The sequence below is a fragment of the Nyctereutes procyonoides genome, unplaced genomic scaffold (assembly GCF_905146905.1).
Source record: "Nyctereutes procyonoides isolate TBG_1078 unplaced genomic scaffold, NYPRO_anot_genome, whole genome shotgun sequence".
Classification (NCBI taxonomy): Eukaryota; Metazoa; Chordata; class Mammalia; order Carnivora; family Canidae; genus Nyctereutes; species Nyctereutes procyonoides.
In genome coordinates, this window is record NW_026575146.1 from 66,429,012 (window position 1) to 66,442,280 (window position 13,269).

Genomic DNA, 13,269 nt, shown 5'->3' on the forward strand with positions numbered 1-13,269 from the left:
AAGAGCCACAGCTAGACTTGAATTTCATAACAAGGTTTTTTTAGTATTAGTGTGTCTCATATTTAGTGTATTTTTTAAAACTTAGGAAATATATTCATAGTAGTACTCGTAATTCTCAGAGTAGCTATGTCCACAGTACGGTTGCCAGATCTAGTAAATAAAAATGCAAGATGCCCACTTAAATTCCAGGTAAGCAAAAAATAGTTTTTTTGGAATAAGTGTATCTCTATGTATTACATTTTTAAAAGCCTTTTACTGGGCAGTCCTGGTGGCTCGGTGGTTTGGCGACGCCTTCGGCTGGGGGCCTGATCCTGGAGTCCTGGGATGGAGTCCCATCTTCGGCTTCCTACATGGAGCTTGTTTCTCCCTCCGCCTGTATCTCTGCCTCTCTCTGTGTGTATCTCTCATGAATAAATAAAATCTTTTAAAAAGCCTTTTACTATATATTTAGCGTAACTAATTTTTGATACATGTATGTGTCAGAGTAGGGTTGCCAAATTTAGCAAAAATACGGGACAGCTCCTAGTTAAATTTGAATTTCAGAAGAATAGTTTTTTTAGTATAACTATATCCCACTAGCACATTTGGGATATACTTATACTAAATAATAATACTAAATACTATTTTAATTAATTAATTTTAATTTAATTAATCAATTACAAACTATTTTATTATTATTTGTCTCAATAGTGTATTTGGGACATATTTAAATTATAATTCTAAATACTCTTCTAAATACTAATGCTGTATTTTAGTATAAGCACATTACAATAGCATGTTTGGAATATACTTATATTGAAGTTATTATTTTTTTGAAATTCAGATTGAGGATAAGATAACGTTTCAAGGAGGTTTCACAGCTCCGGGACTGGTCACAGGATGGCTGCAGCTACCCAATGCTGAGATGGGATAGCAAGAGTATGTGAGTTGGACTGGGGACCTAACAAAGGAGATGCGAACCTCACTTCCAGGAGCCTAGGATTTTTTTTTAAATAAATAAATTTTTTATTGGTGTTCAATTTACGAACATACAGAATAACACCCAGTGCTCATCCCGTCAAGTGCCCCCCTCAGTGCCCGTCACCCATTTACCCCCACCCCCCACCCTCCTCCCCTTCCACCACCCCTAGTTCGTTTCCCCGAGTTAGGAGTCTTTTTCTTCTCCCTTCCCTTATATTCCCTTTCACTGTTATTTATATTCCCCAAATGAATGAAAACATACACTGTTTGTCCTTCTCTGATTGACTTACTTCACTCAGGATAATACCCTCCAGTTCCATCCACGTTGAAGCAAATGGTGGGTATTTGTCATTTCTAATGGCTGAGTAATATTCCATTGTATACATAAACCACGTCTTCTTTATCCATTCATCTTTCGATGGACACCGAGGCTCCAGGAGCCTAGGATTGAATGCTCTTTATCCACTGGACAGCAGTGGGGAATGAGGGAGCATATCAGTGAGCAGGACTGATGGGACTTTGGACTTGGAGGGCTCGCAGTTTACACACAGGTAAACAAGTAAAGCAGATGCTTGCTGGCAGTGTGAGTGCCTTAGAGAAAATAAAACTACGCATGGAATTAGAAACTTTCAGGGGGCTACCTAGCTGGGTGGTCCATGGTTCCATGCCTCCATCTCCTCTCCCCTTAGCTGCTGGTCCCTGAGTATGGTATTCAAGCAAGTGCTTGCTGTGTGCAGAAGCCACAGATGGGAAAATAAAATCCAAGTGCTGAGGGCTTATTCTTCATCTTGTAAGTTATGCACTTATACTGACTGAGTTCCCTGGCTCATTTTCTTAGTAGCTGAAATTGACCTGATGTTTTGGCCTTATTTATGCATTTATAACTGCTAGGAACCCTAGGAAATTGCTATTGAGAGAACATTTACTTAGTTTGTTTCTAGAGCCAGAGTGAAAGGCATCATCTTTAGGCAACTTGAATGCTAGATCCACTGGGAGGCAGTCTGGTACTAGACAAAGGTCTCCAAACTTTTTTTTTTTTTTTAAGATTTTATTTATTTATTCATGAGAGACACACACACAGAGAAAGGTAGAGATACAGGCAGAGGGAGAAGCAGGCTTCATTCAGGGAGCCCAATGGAGGACTTGATCCTGGGATTTGATCTTGGGACTCCAGTATCATGCCCTGGGTGGAAGGCAGGCACTAAACCACTGAGCCACTCAGGGATCCCCTCTCCAAACATTTTGTAAGCAGCAGAAACTTTTGTTCCAAATGGCACTGAGGTAAATCTAAATTTAAAAAGTAAGTTAGCTAGAAGCCAAACTGTTGTGATTACCAGGGGCTGGAAGGAGGAGGAATGGAAAGTGCAGCTAATACACATGAGGTTTCTTTTGAAGGTAATGAAAATGTTCTGGAATTAGTGGTGATGGTTTCACAACCCTGTGAATATACTAAAAAGTACTGAACTATGTACTTTATTTTTTTAAGATTTATTTATGTATTCATTCAGAGAGAGCAAGAGAGAGGCAGGCTCCATGCAGGAAGCCTAATGTGGGACTCGATCCCAGGTCTCCAGGATCACACCCCGAGCTGCAGGCGGCGCCAAACCGCTGTGCCACCGGGGCTGCTCTGAACTATGTACTTTAAATGGTTGGGTTTTATGCTGTGTGAATTATACATCAATAAAAAATGTTATTAAAAAGAAGCAGGGATGCCTGGGTGGCTCAGTGGTTGAGCATCTGCCTTTGGCTCAGGTCATGATCCAGGGGTCCTAGGATCTAGACCTACATCAGGCTGCAGGAAGCCTGCTTCTCCCTCTGCCTATGTCTTTGCCTCTCTCTCTGTGTCTCTCATGAATAAAGAAATAAAATATTAAAAATAAAAAGAAGCAGAGCTATTGGGGCTGTAGGAAGATCTACTGTGGCTGTATGACACTCAAAAATCAACTCCAGATGTATCTGTGACTTGAAGCCAAACACAAAATATTAAAACTTTTTGTGGGAAATATTTGTGGATATTTGAGTTTTGGAAAACATTTTGGCATCTTCTGGTTCAGTTGAACATCTGCACACCCCAGGCCTAACATCTCCCCACTTAGGGATGCTCAGGCCAGACACCTACTGGAGAAGAAGGGATACATTGTGCTCTATTCACATAGCGGATTATTTTGCACCAGTGAAAAAATCTCTACAACAGAGGCCAGAACATTTTTTCTGCAAAGGGCTGAGTAGTGAATGTTTTTGGTATTGTTGGCCATATGGTCTCTGTTGCAGCTGCTCAGCTCTGCAGTTGTAGCATGAAAGCATTCAGAAAGAATATATAGAAAGACATGGTTGGCTGTACTCACTTAAAACTTTTTTTTCTTTTTTTAATGTGGGCTCAAACTCATGACCCTGAGGTTGAGAGTTGCATGCTCTAACAACTGAGCCGGTCAGCCAGGCACCCCTCCAAGAAACTTTATCAAGAGGCAGAAAGCCAGATTTAGCCTCCAGGCTGTGGTTCATTGACCCCTGAATTACATGGTTGAGTCTTTGCCTTATCTGGAATATCCTTCCCCCAGATGACAGATGGGGCCTCAACTCTAACATCAGCTCCTCAAAGAGGCTTCCCCGCCCACCTCAACTAAAACAGCCTCAGATAGCTCTCTCAAGTCCTCTCTGCTTATGTTCTTCCTGACACCTTTTACTTTTTAGATTACATTTGTGTTGACTTGTTTTATTGACTTTTCTCTACAGAAGGAAGTCTCTTGTGGAGGAGAAGAGATTAAGGGCAAGTAAGAGGTGTACAGAGGGCCCAGAATCCAGTGGGAGACAGAATTCCTACTGGTTTTCTCAACCTTTGCCTTCAGGAGTTGGTGGAGAAGGTGGTCCATCAGCTGAGCCACTGAGACCAGAGCAACTTTACATTAACACAGTATACCATATTTATCACTCATTTTATTACTGCCCTCTGGTAGGTGACAGAGCAAAGTGTGGATGAGTTGGAGAAGCAGGATTTGCACTCTGCCCAAGCCTGGAAGGCAGGACAGAGTTGGGGCTCTTCAGAGAGAATGGGCAAGAGTAGCCACATGGCTAGCGCAGAGGGGGCATGGGAGACACAGGATTGCAATCCAGCGGAGGCAGGTCTGTGTAGGCCTGATGGGGTTTGGACTTTGCTGGGGGGTAATGAGGCTGAGGAAGGTAGTCTGTGGCCACAGTCCCTGGTACCAGAGCTTCACTATGACTTTTGTGGGTCCTTTCTCTTTTCAAAAATATTTATTTATGTATTTTTATAGATTTTATGTATTCATTTGAGAGAGCCCACACAGGAGAAGGGGGAGCAGCAGAAGAGGAAGAAGCAGACTCTCCATGAGCAGGGAGCCTGATGAGGGACTCAGGACTCCATCCCAGGACCCCGGGATCCTGACCTGATCTGAAGGCAGATAATTTTTTTTAAAGATTTTATTTTATTTATTTATTCATGAGAGACAGAGAGAGAGAGGCAGAGACACAGGCAGAGGGAGAAGCAGGCTCCATGCAGGAAGCCCGATGTGGGACACGATCCTCGGACTCCAGGATCACGACCTGAGCTGGAGGCGGCACTAAACCGCTGAGCCACCCAGGCTGCCCTGAAGGCAGATGCTTAACTGACTGAGCCACCCAGGTGTCCTGGTCCTTTCCTCCTTTAAAAAAAATATTAAAAATCATATTTTACTACTGCTTTGCTATCAAGGCAAACACAATCCAGGTTGCATTCATTATTACATATTTATTATAACTTTATCCATTTTTTTTCTTCTGATTTTACAAGTGGTAAAATTAAAATATTTTTTCATGGGTCTTGGGATAAGTTGGCCTTGCTGGGAAAGTCACCTGGGTCACAGAGTCATTGGCCTGTGACAGTTTGGATAGAGCTATGGACGGTCCCTGTCCTATCTATGACATCACCCTCCCTTCCCCTGGCTTCTCCATCCTCTCAGGAAGATGCATTTCAAGACCCTCAATGGATAGAGATTGCCTTTGATGTTAATGAACACAGTTAGAATTTGACATTTTTCAAGTGCAGAAATCTGTCAAAGACCTGTTCCTCTGTCCACATAGATGTTTTTGACCCACAAGCCTCCTCAGGGGATGGAATTATGTCCTACTTGATGAAGGAGGAGCTCCAGATGAGTGGCCCGGATGCACGGATCACCCCTGTCCTGGTGAATTAAAACCAGAAGGGAACTCAGAGGCCTGTGGTCCAAGAACTACTTGATGCAGAAGGTGGCCAGAGCTCTAAATTGGGCCTGATACATCAGCTATGTTGTTTGTCCATAACCAGATCCTTCTCTGAGGGGAGGAAAGGCATTTTACTTACCATCAAAAATGAAAATATTGGAGAAAATTTTGTTTCTTGACATAGTCACTTGCCATCTTAGGGCAGGTATGTCCAGGTGTCTGCTCTGGCTCCCAGAGACACCCTGGCCCCTGAAGCCAGACACGTGACTCCCTCCACTGCAACCTCATTGTCCTTCGCCTCCAGTCATTGTCGGCCTTCAGGTTTTCCAAGTGACATCAGGCTCCCAGTTCTGGCCCTCTCAAACCCAGGGGCAAGCTGAACTTTCACAGGATTCTCATGAAGTCCCTTAAGGTTGGCCTGAGAGGGCAGGACACTGCTCTCCCTCTGGGGAGGGGGACCCAGCACTCCAACATTTTTCTCAAAGGCATTCTCGCCCCTAGCTTCCCTCTCCATGACTCTTGCCGGAGGTGGGAGGTAGGGTCAGGGAGTCAGACCATTCTTTTGCGAGTCCTGAGTAGACCCACTAGCCCTCCAAGGGGAGGTTGTGGAGTGGGGAGGTGAGCACATGTGTTCTTTACACAGGTGCCTCAGAGAAACTAGAGGGCACCACTGCCCACAGTTGTTACCAGGCTTGCCACCATCAGACCTACCTGAGAGCTTATTTCATTTGCTGAATCTGTGGGTGCCTCTCCAGTCTGACTTCATTATAACTAAGGTGTCTGGAGGGCCATGTCTTTGCTCTAGGGGAAGAATCTGCTTCCCAGTTCCTTTGGGTTGTTGGCAGGAATCAGCTCCTTGCAGTTGTAGGATTGAGGACACCATTTTCTCTGGGTTGTCAGCCAGAAGGTCCCATTCCCTACCACAAGGTCTCCCTCCATTTTCAAAGTCAACAGTGGTGAGTTCAGTCCCTGTCATGCTTCAAATCTCTCCCACCTTTTCCAGTCATGTTTCTCTGTCCAATCCTTCTTCCTTCTTTTCCCACTTTTAAGGGCTCATGTGATGGTTTTGGATTCATCTGGACAGTCCAAGATAATCTTCCCATTTCAAGATCCTTAATTGAATCCTATCTGAAAAGTTTCTCTTGCCATGTGAGGTAACAAATTCACAAGTTCCAGGGGTTGGGTCTGGAGATTTTAGGGTAAAAGGAGCATTATTCTGCCTCCCACCATGCTCATCCTCACCAGCTCTGTCATTGTGGTTCAGAGCAGTGATTTAAAATAATCATTTGGGCAGCCCAGGTGGCTCAGCGGTTTATTGCCGCCTTCAGTCCAGGGCGTGATCCTGGAGACCCGGGATGGAGTCCATCGGGCTCCCTGCATGGGGCCTGCTTCTCCCTCTGCCCGTGTTTCTGCCTCTCTCTCTCTGTGTCTCTCATGAATAAATAAAATGAGAGAGGCAGAGAACGAGCAGAGGGAGAAGCAGGCTCCATGCAGGGAGCCTGATGTGGGACCTGATCCTGGGTCTTCAGGATCAGCCCCTGGGGGGAAGGCGGCGCTAAACCGCTGAGCCACCTGGGCTGCCCAATAAATAAAATCTTAAAAAAAAAATCTTCCAAGGAAGTGTGGCAGGATTGGTAAAACTTGCCATCTTAGGCATCTGGGGCCACCACAACAAAATACCACAGACTAGGGGGCTCACACAACAGAGATTTATTTTTTCGTATTTCTGGAGGCTAGAAGTTCAAGATCCAGGTATCAGCAGGGTTGGTTTCTCCCGAGGCCTCTCTCCTTTGCTTGTAGGTGGCCATCTTCTCCCTGTGTCCTCACATGGTCATCCTTCCATGTGTATGTGTGTCCTGATCTCCTCTTCATGTAAAGACACTGGTCACATTGGATTTAGGGCCCACTCTGATGACCTCATTTTACTTTAATTACCTCTTTAAAGGCCCTGTCTCCAAATGTAGACACATTCTGAGATACTGGGGTAGGAGTTCAACATACAAATTTGGGGGGAACCTAATTCAGCCCAAAACTACTGCTAATAAGAACAATTACTACTACTTCCAAAAATTAACTATAAAAAATGAGCCATTTAAAAAACCCATAAAGGGGCACCTGGCTCAGTCAGTTAAGTGTCTGCCTTTAGCTTAGGTCATGATCCTGGGGTCCTGGGATGGAATCTCACTTCAGGCACAAATATGTGAATATGCTAAAAACCACTGAATTCTACAGTGCAAAAAAGGTGATTTTTTATGGTATGTGAATACTTTGATAAAGCTGTTAGCAAAAAAAAAAAAAAAAGGGGAATTACTATATTCCAAAGTGTGGCCTTTCGTTATATCCTGCTTTAAAAAAAATTAAACTATTTTTTAATTTTAATTTTTGAAAAAAGATTTATTTAATTATTTGAGAGGGAGAGGTGGGGAGAGAGCAGCGGGCTTGCATTTATGGGGGGGGGCAGAGGGAGAGGGAAAGAGGATCTCAAGCAGACTCTCTGCTGAGCCTGGAGCCCCAGGCGGATTCACCAGGATCTCACCACCTTGAGATCAGGACCTGAGCTGAAATCAGGAGTCCTACACTTAATGGTCTGAGCCGCTCAGATGTCCCTCAAACCATTTAAAACAGTGGAGATACTTTTAAGTTGGAATACTGAATATTCAATAGTGCAAAAGTTGTTATTTTTTTCTAAAACTTTGATAATGGAATTTTGGTTATGTTAGAAAATGGTACTTTGCATTACATATTGTAGTTAAAATGGGTTGGGATTTGCTTTCAAATAACACAAAATGGCAGAGTGGCTGGGGAGTGGGGTGGAGACTAGCCCTGGGTTTTGGAGTGCCTGGGTGGTGCAGTTGGTTAATCATGGGACTCTTGGTTTCCGTTCTGGTCCTGATCTCAGGGTTTTGAGATACAGCCCCAAGTCCAGTTTTCTGCTCTGCCTGGAGCCTTTGCTTGGGATTCTCTCTCTCTCTCTCTCTCTCTCTCTCCGTTTGCCCCTTCACCTGTTCGCTATTTCTCTCTAAAATAAATAAATCTTTTTAAATAGGGGGTTTTGCAAATTCCTTAAAGAACCACCAAGAAGAGCATAGAGAACATTGGGTTGGTGAATCCGTCTTGTGCAGAAAATGGCTGTGAGGTGAAAGGGTGAAAAACATCTTCCACAGGATGAGCCAGGGCTCAGATTGGAGTGGAAGAAATGCCCCCCTCTGCCTCACACGTGCCGCCAAGAGAGCGGAGAGCAGGTCTGTCTACAAGGAAAGTGACCCAGGGTTCTGTCAGCGCCTCCCTTCCCAAACCTAGGTTTGCTCTCAGCAGTTTGACAATTCCAGTTGTCGGCATGGGAAAGTTTCTCCACATTTTAGTTCTCCAAACGGAGAACAAAACCACCCACAAGATTTTTCTCATTTTCCTTTTTTGTCAAGGAAACATAAACGTGGTGAAAACCTCAGTTATGACAACACGTGATTTAGCTAAGACCAAACATTCCATTTTATGAGGAAGAATCTGATGATTTGTGAGGGATGCCTGCCTTTATTACCCACTCGATGAAAAGAAACACCAGGGCGGACATAACATGCTAATAAATGTTTTTGTCTCACTTACTTTTCCTCCGTCCCCATGTAGGTGTATGACAGGCAGCATCTTTGAAAGCTGGAGGTGAGGGGGGGGGGGGCAAACACTCCCAAACCCGCGGGGCAGTTGGTGCCTCAGCGTAGGACTCGAGGACCTGCGACAATGGACTGCAACTCCCAGAAGGCCAAGCTTCTAGGTGACGCCTACTTTCCCGCACCGCGGAGTCTTCTGGGAGATATAGTATGAGGCCCTAAGTGTTCACGCCCGCCACCTGGTGGAAAAAGCTAGTGTAACTATAATTCCCAATAATTTAACTAGAATAAGAATTCTAGTTAATTTTAGAAAAGATTATGGAGGCTTCCTCAACTCTCCGGAGCCGCCGATTGCGCGCTTCTGGAGCTCGGGAGTCTGACCGACGGTAGTTTCGGGGAATTCTAGTGAGAGAAATCAGCCTCACTGCCGCCCAGGCCCAGCCAGAGAGCCGAGACTACAAGACCTGGAAGGCCCGGCTCCCAAGCCCAGGCCCGGTCGGGCACGCCCATTAGGTGGGCACCCTCACCGCCGCGCCTTCTGGGAAACGTGGTCTAACTCTCTGGGCGATCGGTTGTGCCGGCTGCTGGACGGGGATGTGGCTCCGGCCGCAGGACTACAACTCCCTGAAGGGCTATGCGGGGGTCGGCAGCGCGGAGTTTCCTGGTCGTGGTAGTGCCGCTTCCTCCCCGGCGCCTCGGCGGACCCTAGAGGCTTCGTTGGACGCCGAGCTCCAGCTTTCCGAGCCCTGGCGGTCTGTCGTCAGCTCCTGGAGGGAGCTGGTGGGGCTGCTGGTGACTCCGTGAGTACTTCGTAGTCGAAGAGGCGATGGCTGCGGGGCCCCTAGTGCCTGGCCACGCGCCCTCCCTGCCCGCCGAGCGCTAGAATCTGCGCCCGAGGCTCGGGTAGGAGTCGGGGCCCGTGGTCCCGGACGCACGGGGCGGAAACCTTGGCAGTCCTGCAGCCCTTCCTGCCTCTGCGAAGTCGGGAAACCAGTAGAGATCCAAGAAAACCCCCCAGCGGGAAAATCACACGCCCAGACTCCGGATGGCTTCAGCCACCACACGTGTAAGGGACAAACAGTTCATGGCTTTATATCACCTGCAATGGTTTGTCTAAAAGAGGGAACATCTCTCAATTCGTCTTCATGAAGCCACCGTCACCATGATTCCAAGACGTGCATTGTATGAGCTCAGGCTTTTTTTTGAAAAAACAAAAACCACCGCAGGAAGTGGGAACTGCTTCCTAAGACTGTTGTGAGGATTAAGAAAATTTCCATTGGGTAAAGTGCTGACTTGAATACAGCGCCCAGTGTGGAAAGAGAGACCTTGGCAAATGTTAACATTACTATTGGCCAATATTAACGTTATCATTCTCAAATGCCTGGTGGTATAAAAAAGGAAGGAAATCCTAAAGGGAACTTTACACTTGGTCTTGTAGAAGATAACAAATTGATCAAGAAACGGATGAGATATGAAGGGGGTAAGCATTCTAGTGTGACGGGGGTTCCCCTCTGAAATGGCTGATGCAGACTTCTGACGCCCCCCAGAAAGACTCAGATGTATCTGTCAGAAGCCGGACTGCTCTCAAGACGTCTCCCTGTATCTGGGTGCATCTTCACATTCCCACATAGCCCCACCCTGCTCTTCTGGGAACTCTGCAGGGGTAAAGGCCATGGCTCAGCAGACATGTAGGTGTCATTTCAGGCTCAGGTAACCTTCCATGATGTGGCAGTGGACTTCACCCCGGAGGAGTCGGGACTGCTGGGCCCTGCCCAGTGGACCTTGTACCAAGACATAATATTGGAGACCTTAAGATACCTGGTCACTGTGGGTGAGGCTATTCCCCATGTCAATTTTATTTGCTTGGGGTCTTGGCAGAGTGGGTTTGACTTAGTCGGGAGTGTGGAGTCACTGGAGGATTTTTCCTCGAACAGCACAGCCTGAATCCACTGGCTGGTTCATTTTGTAGAGCATGCCACTCTGCAGCATGGGACTGTGAGTTCAAGCCCCATGTTGGGTGCAGAGCTTATTTAAAAATAAAGAAAATATTGTCGCAAAAATCATGGGGAAAAAACAAAACAAAACAGCATCACAGCTTGATCATTCATTTGGACAGGAACTTGGAACCCCAAACCAGATATTGCTGCCCACCTAGAACTCGGAATGGAGCAATGGATGAGGGACAGAGGGCTCTCCCAAGATTCCTGCCATTTTGCGTGGCAAAATGGCCTCATTTTGTGTTTGCCTAAAAATGCCTTTATTTCATCTTCATTTTGGAAAGATACTGTAAGCAGAGAATTTTAGGTTGTCAGGTGTTTTGTTTTTCTCAGCACTTTATTTATTTGAGATTGTATTTATTTGACAGAGAAAGAGCACAAGCAGGGTGAGTGGCAGGCAGAGGGAGAGGAAGAAGCAGGCTCCCCACTGAGCAAGGATTCCCAAAGTGGGGCTTAATCCCAGGACCCTGGGATCATGACCTGAGCCAAAGGCATATGCTTAACTGACTAAGACACCCAGGCACCCCTTTCTCAGTACTTTAAAGACACCATGTGGTTGTCTTCTGAACTCCATGATTTTTGTTGAGAAGTTAACCTCCAGGGATCCCTGGGTGGCTCAGCGGTTTAATGCCTGCCTTCGGCCCAGGGCGTGATCCTGGGGTTCTGGGATCAAGGCCTGCATTAGGCTCCCTGCATGGAGCCTGCTTCTCCCTCTGCCTGTGTCTCTGCCTCTCTCTCTCTCTCTCCCTCTTTCTCTCTGTCTCTCATGAATAAATAAATAAAATATTTTTAAAAAGAGAGAGAAGTCGACCTCCATCTTATTATTGTTACTTTGAAGACCATAGGTATTTTTAATTTTTTTTTTTTGCTGGTGATACTTTTTAAATGTACAAAATTTAAATATACAATTGAAAATTTTTCATAAATGTATGTACATACGTAATTCTCACCCAAATGGAGCTTGAGAACATTTTCATTACCTCACAAAGTTCCTTTGTTAACTCCTTTCGTTTAAGAAAGGCAACTGCTGTTGAGATCTTTTTCCTCCATAGGTTATTTTTGCCTTTTCTAGAACTTCATATAAAGAGAATCATGCATTATTTCTTTTATGCAAGGCTTACCATAAGATTTTTGAGGTTCATCCGTATTACATGCATTATTTCATTAATTTTTTACTATTTATGGCCATTTCATTTTTTGATGATTTACAATTTTTTTTTATGAGATCTCTTACCAAGAGACCTTTCTTCTTTTTTTTTTTTAAATTTATTCAGAGGCAGAGAGAGAGGCAGGCAGAGAGGCAGAGACACAGGCAGAGGGAGAAGCAGGCTCCATGCAGGGAGCCCGATGTGGGACTTGATCCTGGGTCTCCAGGATCACACCCCAGGCTACAGGCGGCGCTAAACCGCTGCGCCACCGGGGCTGCCGATTTACAATTTTTTTAAAGGTTTTATTTATTCATGAGAGACACAAAGAGAGAGGCAAACACATAGGCAGAAGGAGAAGCAGTCTCCCCATGAGGAGCCTAATGTGGGACTTGATCCCAAGACTCCGGGATCACGCTCTGAGCCAAAGGCAGACTCTTAACCACTGAGCCACCCAGGCGCCTCTGATGATTTACAATTTATCCATTCTCTTGATAACGAACATTTGGATGGTCTCTAGTTTTGGGCTATTATGAGTAATGCTGCTGTGAACATTCTTGTGTAATGCTTTTAGTGGACTTGTGGGTGTTTTTTTTTTTTAAGATTTATTTATTTATTCATGAGAGACACACAGAGAGAGAGAGAGAGAGGCAGAGACACAGGCAGAGGGAGAAACAGGTTCCTTGCACCGAGTCCGAGGCGGAACTTGATCCCGGATCCCAGGATCATGCCCTGAGCTGAAGGCAGAGGCTCAAGCGCTGAGCCACCCAGGCGTCCCAAGGATTTGTATTTTTATTTCTCTTGGGTAAATATCTAGGAATGGAATTGTTGGGTGATAGATTACAAGGTCTGATTTTATTAATTTTTTCTTATTGTTAGATTTGTTTATTTTATTTCATTTTTTAAAGATTTTATTTATTTATTCATGATTGACAGAGAGAGAGAGAGGCAGAGAGACAGGCAGAGGGAGAAGCAGGCTCCATGCCGGGAGCCCGACGCGGGACTTGATCCCAGGACTCCAGGATCATGCCCCAGGCCAAAGGCAGGCGCCAAACCGCTGAGCCACCCAGGGATCCCAGATTTGTTTATTTTCATTAACATCCTAAGAAATCTTTGAATATGACAAGATCACAAAGATATTGTCCTGTTTTCTTCTGGTATTTTTATAGTTTTTGCTTTTACATAAAGTCCTGTGATCTACCTTGAGTTAATTTTTATGTAAACAGTAGATGGTAGGCACTCATTTTTTCTTGTGATTATGTAGTTCCAACACCATTTAATGAAAAGACTTTCCTCTCCTGCCCTCGTTGAAAATCAACCGAATGCATATGTGTGGGTCTCTTTATTTGCTCTCTTCTCTTCCAT